Source organism: Habropoda laboriosa, unplaced genomic scaffold (genome assembly GCF_001263275.1).
Source record: "Habropoda laboriosa isolate 0110345459 unplaced genomic scaffold, ASM126327v1 scaffold718, whole genome shotgun sequence".
NCBI lineage: Eukaryota > Metazoa > Arthropoda > Insecta > Hymenoptera > Apidae > Habropoda > Habropoda laboriosa.
Genome location: NW_017100942.1, coordinates 1629467 through 1638422, shown reverse-complemented (window position 1 = coordinate 1638422; position 8956 = coordinate 1629467). Strand labels below are relative to the sequence as shown.

The 8956-nt window shown below is 35.7% G+C and overlaps 1 protein-coding gene across 1 annotated transcript in view; it reads right to left on the bottom strand.

The window, feature by feature from the left end:
• Positions 1-8956, bottom strand: part of LOC108577637 (neuropeptide SIFamide receptor-like) — a 95666-nt gene that overhangs the window by 23946 nt on the left and 62764 nt on the right. The gene's annotated exons all lie outside the window — the stretch shown is intronic.

The following is an 8956-nucleotide window of genomic DNA, read 5'->3' as shown; positions in this document are numbered from 1 at the left end:
AAAATTCCTAAGTTTAATAATTCTATAATTTCCAAAATTTCTAACTAATAATTTCCATAATTTCCAATATTTCTAACTTTAATAACTTCACAACTTAGAAATTTTTATACTCTGATCCTGAAACACTTAATTACCAACAACTTCGAACTTTCATCCCTTTTCCCATTTCCAAACACAAAACAGAGCCCCACAATAAAAAAACACATCCATACGTACTCAAATATCGTGACGGACAACAAACGGTCCCTCGTCAATTTTTCCCTCGACTCTTCAAACAAGATTTGCAAAATCGAAGCGTGTGCGTCGGCATTGTTACACATAGATATGTCGTTTAACGTTAACTACCAAAAGAAACTGGTTTTAAAAACATAAATGCAAAGTAGTTAAAACACTTGCATAGCAACGAATTGTACGGTGTCTACACGTGTTGTAGAGGTACAATACCGTGTAGTAATTCTAGGGCATTTCGAACCTCCTCTTAGTTTCTTCTTATTTCATTACTGTCACGACAAAAAGCGAATTACTTTACGTTTCTCGAACTTTCTTATAAACGTTTTCCTCTCGCAAATCCAGTTCGCTCGTAAAGGAATTCAATTAAAAATTCTACTTTCCCGGGCAACGTCTCGCGGTAGATTTTAATTAACACCTGTTCCCATAATTTCACCATTTACCTTCGTTTCTGTATGAGATTGTACAAATGTACAGATTCCCGTGTAAAATTTCGCAAACATAAATTTCTATACCCAATAAAATTGCACAAATTAGATTATAATTACGTTATAATCACAATGACTGAGTGTTTCACCGAAAAAACTTTCGTCTGAAAATTCTTCCCGTTAAGTTTACTTTAAGGTATCAATCATTTAGAAGGACGCGCATTTTCGAACTGAAAGATCGTAGATAGCTAATCCGTCGAAATTTAACGTTACTTAACGTAATTGTATCACTTCGCTTTTTATATTTCTAATTATATATCGTTAAAATACAGTACAGGAAACGATGAAATGTAACACTTCTGATTGATGTCTTTTGTAATTCGTTTGTACGACATTGAAACCTATGTGATTAGTGAGTTGTCGATGCTAGAGTACCGCTAGCCGAGTTTTTATTCCGATGTAAATGATACCGTAAAGGAGGACAGTAAAAAACATTATTTCTAACGTTTTTCTGTATAATGACAGTAGGTTGGAAAATTGTGCAATTTTGCACGCGAGTTTTGAGTCAATGATAAAAGATCGGTAACTCTAGGATAGAATTTTTTATCAATTTTCCATGATTCCACGAAGAAATTTATTCAGAATACTACAAAAGCTCGTTGTACCATAATTATTCTAATTTTGGTGAGTTTGCTCGTAACGTTTTATTTTTCAAATCGAACAAAAGTAAGATTAGAAACAAATGTGCAAATTGTTCATTTTGCGAAGGAAAATTTTCAGAGTAAGCAGTTGACAAGTTGACAAAATTATTGTTGCAATTTAATTGGCAAGAACGCGAGCAAATATTTAGATTTGGAAGTACATGTTGATTTTTGGCGCATTTCCCTTTTTACGCTAGTACTTTGTGATTCCTTTGCTCCAATGAACTTCTGTTATTGCAATCAAAGAACCGTTTGGAAACATAGCACGAAACTTCGACACGTAGTGAATCTTATCAAAACAGCGAACTTCAACGACTCGTTGAACTCTGGGGGATAGTGTTTACAGAGCAGCCAGCGAGATCGAGTTGTAAACAGTCCGATAACATCGGTTAATTGCCGTTGTTGGAATACCAGCTGTAAAACGATTTTACTAATTTTTACCAATAATTCTTCACCCATTTTTTACTTTAAAATGTACTTTTCACAAAAGCTCCTCCCATTTTTGAATCTTTCATCATTTCTTGAACTTCTTGATACTTTTTACACAATCTCCTCCCATTTTTTTTAAACTTTCATTATTTCTCAAAATTCTTGGCTCCTCTTTTTAGGTTAAAATATACTGTTCACAGAATCTCCTGCCATTTTTGGAAACTTTCATTATTTCTTAATTGTCTTGATACATTTTTCACTTTAAAATGTACTTTTCACAGAATCTCCTCCCATTTCTTCAAACTTTAACTATTTCTCAAAATTCTCGATAAATATTTTACTTGAAAATATGCTTTTCAACGAACCATAACACTTCTCCCTTTTTTTAAAGCTTTTGTTATTTTTTCATATTTCTTATGTTTCGATATAATTCGTACTGCAGTAATAGTTTGAATATAAAACTGAAATTAATTCTGCAGCAGACTGCAAACAATCGCAGTTTCCAATTTTTCCCTTTTTCTGAATAAACTATTATATTATAATCAAATAACATTCAAATGTAATTACATACTATATAGTGCATTTTTCAGGCTGTCGCTAATAATCTCGCGTATGACCTAAATCACAGTGACATAAATCATTCAAAAAAAAAGAAAATTCTTCTTATTGACTGTAACAAATAATTATGAAAATCTGCCAATTTTAACATACACGTCGATACACTCTACGTTCCAGACGTTTATTTACACCCACAAGTACCAATCATACATTATCTCTTATCACACATTCTCAATCTAAAATCCATTGTCACCACTCCTCAGCTCCTCCCAAAAGAAATTTCCAAAATACCGGATTATGGGAGTTATTGGTTGTTAAATGATTAACAATCCTTATTTTAGACTATAAACTTTTATTAGACACAAGGAAGGTTCGCTTTTCTACTTGATGGTAAGAGCACTGTATGCAGACTGAGAATGCTCCTACGCAACGCCCTAATATTGCCTTACGGCCCCGCTTGGGACCGAAGGGCCTTTTGTCACGTATCATAAACGTTTAGATCTTTACTAAACAGAGGTGGTAAGGCTAAACGGATTCGTCGTAAAATCGGTTAGGCGTCAAAGTAAACATGTTTTAGCTGCAGGGACCCCGAAATTGATAGAAATACGAGCAGATAAGTACTTGAAACCATGGTCAGGACCGTACAAAGAATTCTTCTATCCAGCGAAAGTCAAACTGATTCTAATATATTTACTGAAAATTGAGTTCAGCTAGGACAATTTAGGGTTTTTTTCTTCTGGGAAAAGCCGCATTTGGAAGTACGGTTACAAGATGCAGATAGAAAATGCAAAAGGATTGTGTAGCTTTAATATTAACATATTTTCCATTTGTAAATGAAATACCATTTTCTACTTGAAGTACCAAATCATATGCTACCATTCGTTTATTGTTGGAACCCTCAAACAGACTGCAACACACGGCCTTGAGTGCCGCAACATCAATCGATGCCGATTCTTGAGAGTTTAATTTACGACCTCGCTATATCGTGGCCCCAACTATACTTCCTAGTGTCGTCGAATCACTTTAGACGGTGGATTTTACGAATTATCTTCATTTGCTGATAGTTTTCTTTACGCTGTGGTTTTGCGAATATAAAGCGTGCGGTCTAAACTGCCTTGTTATTCAATACTGACTGCCTTTCGTTCTTTTTCGAGGCTGCCTTTATATTGGGGTTTTTGGGAGTTGCGGGTGGGGGAATTTAGGAATGTGTAAGGATAACGATCAGGATTGAGGGTTCGATGGTACGGGAGAAGAATTGCAGGGACAATGGTTAGGTAATGAACTTAAGGATTCGGTACAAAAGAAATGGGTAGAGTGCGTCAGTTTGAGGATCTGCCGGAGATGGGACAGGAATTCGGTGGGAAAGTGGAAAACGCGCAGGTTGTTGTCGAAACGGTACCTGGGATAAGGATCTGTGTGCATGAGAGTCAAGGGGCAAAGGGATGAGGATTCGACACTAGTAAGGCTTTAGATTAATTTCTGTTATACCTAACTGACTGATAAATCTAACACAAAAAACCATCACCATGATTACCAGCTCTACATTTTCCCCTCGATATCTCCATATCTCTCTCCCATATTTCCACGCATCAACGTGACTTCCGTTCCGCTCTTATCGCTAAATTCTGGCTGGGTGACAGCACGTCATTCGCAGGAACGAAGAAATCTCACGTTGAGGAATAAAGCGAGTGCCTTTTTCTCCCCATTGTCGAGACGATCCGAGTAGCAAGTCCTTTCAGCCTGTGTTGACGCCGATTGTGCGGCCTTTTAGTGCCAGTCCAGCACCGAAAGTATTGTGCGCGAAGTGAAGGGTAGGCGCGAGGCCGCATAGAAAGGAACTTCCCGTACACCGTAAATCAACCGTGGCGCGGGATAATTATTTATTCCATCGAATACGTAATTCGCTGTTAGGCCGATCTTGAGCGCGAGAAAACGCCCGCATCGAAATCTGGTTGTGTTGGAATGATAATTCGCGTTCCCTTTGTGGAGAACGTTGTTCGTTTCACGCTGCTTCATCGAGAATTTCTGTTGGAAAGAATTTATTTCTTTGTATTTCTCTCGCAGTTGATGTTCGATGGAGAAGTTGCGTTGTATGACTCGGCGATTTTCGAGCGAAAGAATAAGCATTTCTGAGAACAGAGATGAATTATCTAATTAAAGAAGAGACAATCTAAAAGGAGCGAAAATTGCAGGAGCAATTTCTCCTGAACTTCGATGGGACAGAGTTCTGTGAGACGTGGTATTAAACATGATTCTTCCATTATCTGGAAGTAGGACGAATTGCAAAATTCTGCGATTAAAGCCGTTCTCTATTTCCATTCGTTTTCAAGTTCGTAAAGAAGCATTCCTCTTTAATTTTATTAGCTATTATTAGTGATACCATTTAGTATCTCAACTCCTAAGGCATACTCGAATAATTCACTACTCAATATTACGGTACAAGCCGAAAACCAAGTAAAATATTCCCCCACTCTAGAAAAAAGGGAAAGAAGAAAAAGAAACGAGGAAATACTACGATGCTATTTAATATTTCAACTTGAGAAATTCTCTAATAACAATCGAAACTCACATCGAGGCTGAAAACGAGAGAACACATTTCCTACTCTCGAGAAAAAAATGAAAAAGGAAAAGGAAAGGAAAGAAACGAAGAATTGCTACGATGCTATTTAATATTTCAATTCTTGTTGATTTTCAGCATGAGAAATTCTCTAATAACAATCGAAACTCACATCGAGGCTGAAAACGAGAGAACACGTTTTGTACTCTCGAGAAAAACAATTTTCAAAAATAAAAAAGCGAAGAAATACTACGATGCTATTTAACATCTCAACTTGAGAAGCACACTCGAATAACAATCAATATCCCAATAAAAGTGGGAACTCACATCGAGACTGAAAAGCAAATAAAACATTTCCCCACTCGCAGAAACAAAAATAAAAAATAGAAAAGTGAAAGAAAGAAAAGAAACGAAGAGGTACTATGAAAGATGTATCACCCACGTTCCCCCTATCTATGAAAAGCGCCTGCTCGCATGCATATCGAAGAATTCGTCGTCAGTTTTGTAGAACGGGCCTCGAGTGGTGCGTGCATCCGTCGCGGAATGATGTCGGCCTGAAAGTTTCACAGAATCCGGTGAAATTCGGGGCTTACTGGCAATCAGTCGCATCCCGACAACCTGACGTTCTCCAACTTTTCCACTGAATAAATTTCCCCCATGTATGTATACATGTATATGCGAGTTGCACGACAGCTCCCAACTCGAACCGTATTCGAGCGGCTCCGAGACCTTCGACGTGCTGCTTTCATTCCATTCATGAATTTCAACCACACGTTTTGTCTATTTTTCAACCAATGAAATCATCCAAATCTTACTTTTCTTTATTGTAACATCGATTCCGCGAAAGTTAACCCGTAATCTAGAGAAAAACAGTTGTACAGTTGTAATTCTAATTCCAACTTTTCCTTTATAAGACTGAAGATTTCCAAATTCCAGACTGCGGATTTTTATGGAAAATTTCGAGGCACAAAAGTACACAGAATGCACATAATAAGCAAAAGTGTAGCACCCGCTGTAATATTCAGTGAAAAGAAGAATCGCCTATCAAGCTTCTACTTTTTCAATGATATTCCTAAAAATGTAAATTTGCCTAAAAATCCATAGTCCGGTAATTAACTTAATACAGTACTAAAACAATAAATAGCTGACCCATGGAGACTCCCAAATTAATACGCCCCGGATTTTTATGCATTTATGGAAAATTTGATACACAGAATGCAAAAATATACCACTCGCTATAATATTTGGCGAACAAAACAGTCGCCTATCTTCTAATTCCTCAATTGTATTCATAGAAATATAAATTTGCCTAAAACTCCGCAGTCGTTTAATCTATTAATCTACGATAAATCAATTTTTCTTACCTGATACACTACTAAGCCGATGAATTTTTTAAATTGCATTCCCAAAAATATAAATTTGCCTAAAAATCTACAGTCCGATAACTAATCTAACACAGTACCAAAACAGTAAATAAAAGAAAAAAGGAATCATAAATCAAAGGGTTAAAGAAAATGAAAAAGAAAGAAATTCTCGAATCGCAGAATCCGTAATACGGTGAAATGTGAATAATTCGGTTAACGTGTTCACGCATAAAGAAAGATGTGACAGGTTTTCACGCATTCCTCCGACGATTAACGTGAGATACTATCGACCATTAACGTTAAACGCCGACTGTTAAAGGCGAGCGGAGGTAAGCTAATGGGGCGAATACTCCGCAGCCACGGTCAGTTTACGAGATACAATCGTATAGAAGGTTGTTACAACACGCGTCTTAATTTCTACACTACTCGTTTCATACGTTATTATATAACAATGTCGCGGTCGAACGATTGCTCTATTTTTTTCTTATAAGCACCGTAGGTCGGAATGTGGTTTCACGGTTCGTGAAGGAATTTCGAACACAAAGGTGGGGGCAAAAATTCAATCCTGGAATTTATTGGTTCTTTGTTGTGCGTCGTTGAAGGGTTGTTTGAACTGCATTTGTCGTGAAAAAAACGGTTTAATTGTCTATTCGTTTTTCTTTTCATCGAAATATGTACATTTTTGTTAGAGTTTGATTAAAAGTGTTAAAAAATTGAATTTTTAGGGATTCGTTTATTTTTAATGTTTCATTCAAGAGCGATGAATTTTTCATATTTTATTTCAAAGCGCAAATTATTTCTCTCTTTTTATTCAAATATTATACATTTAGTGCATCGTCGAAAGTATTAGAAAATTGAATCGTCAAAGACGAGGATTTGCTCATTTTTAATATTTTATTTTTGAAAAACTTCGATAATCTACTGTGATAAATAATGAACGATTTTATCCTGGAATATTTTCTAAAATAAACACGTAATTATTCTCAAGTGCTTGAGTCATATTTGCATTAAAAATGTGACAATTTTTTCAATTCTTTTATTTATTTATTTAACGTCTCGTCGATTTACTCGCCGTAGGTAACAAGATTAATTCTACCTACAAATGAAAACGCACACGTTTGTCTTAACGAAAATCGCGTTCGGAGGTCGAAACAAAGTGATTCGTAAAGTGTTACGAGAGAGTAAAGACAAGCAAGAAGATCGTAGATAAGATACGAAACATTAATTATGAATTTCAGAGTGGAATCAGTTACGTTGGCTCACTTTGAAACCAGAATAGTCGAAACAATAAAAACAGCTGTTACTTGAAAACAAGGTCAAATAAGAACAAACGTCTAAAAGAACTTGTATTGTTTTTGCGCGCCACGTTCATTTTCCGTGTTACTTGCTCACATTTTATCGATTTTCCGTTGCAATTATTCTACAATATTGAAGTATCATTTTTATTTGATCGTTAATCTTTCCTGCGATCTTAGGATAATAAATACTGTACTACTGTGACAATATTTGATATAATATTACCTTGTTAACGCTTGCACACGCGTTACTTAACATTTTATGAAACACTTTGCAGACTGCTGATAATTTCACTTTATTTTAGTCTGCGAAGTACTTCGAAACACTGAAATAATTACTATCTGGCTTATTTACTATCCTTCGAAATGCCCAACCGTGTAACTCACTTGGTATACTACGATGTGTAAGACTAAAATTATGTGCACGAGTTATTCATTACACTGTGAAGTACCTTGAAATATTGAAACACCTACTGTGCAACATACTTGCTGGTACTTTACAATGCTAAGTTATGCAATTTACTATGTAATATTAGAACTGTGCTGTGGAAACTTGCGACGTTAGTGTCAATTTTAACTTCTACGGTGCAGTGTCATTTTTAAAAAAATTGCACTCATTTAGTTATTCGTGAAATCATATATTTTATTTTAATAGTAAGTTGATTTTTTTTTTTTTCATTTCATTATTTTTATTTTACTCGAAAGCCCCAAACTCCTCCATTTACAAGTTTTCGTTGGAACCTTAAACATTTACCAGACTGAATGTATCTGTCAGAATTACGTAAGGTTAATTTAACTGAAAATGCGAGAGAGGTTGACAATAACGAAAAATGAAATTATCAGTCATGGATTTCAGCACGCGTTCGAGCGTTCGATTTCACTCGATTTGACAGCCGTTTGATCGATCGATTTTGCTACACGTTACGTGTCCAAAGGAAGGATAGGTAAAGGAATTAATGTCGAATGTTTCGGTAGCAGCATTGTTTTGTACTTCCGTAATCAAATTAATTTGTGAAAAATCGTTCGAAACGAAAGTAGAGTTCTTTTTTTCCTGCGGTGACCTGCAGGTTGCTACGAGTTAATTTCATCGTGGATCGAGGTTTGTCAATAAAAAGAGAAACTGATCGACGGCTCGAAACAGTTCCTTATTGTATTGTTTCTCGGTACAATTTCGTTGAAATTCAATTGTAGAGTAATTTATGTTACGCGAAAGTTCACGATAGGATCGATAATCAACTGATTGGAATTGATTAATGACTAATTTCTTGCCGTAAGATATTTAAAGTGCACATATCATTTCAATCTCCATCCTTTTCTTTGTTTAATTCCCAAGAATTCTAAATTTCAGAACTTCTATAATTTCCAAGATTTCTAAATTTCATTATTTTTAAAATTT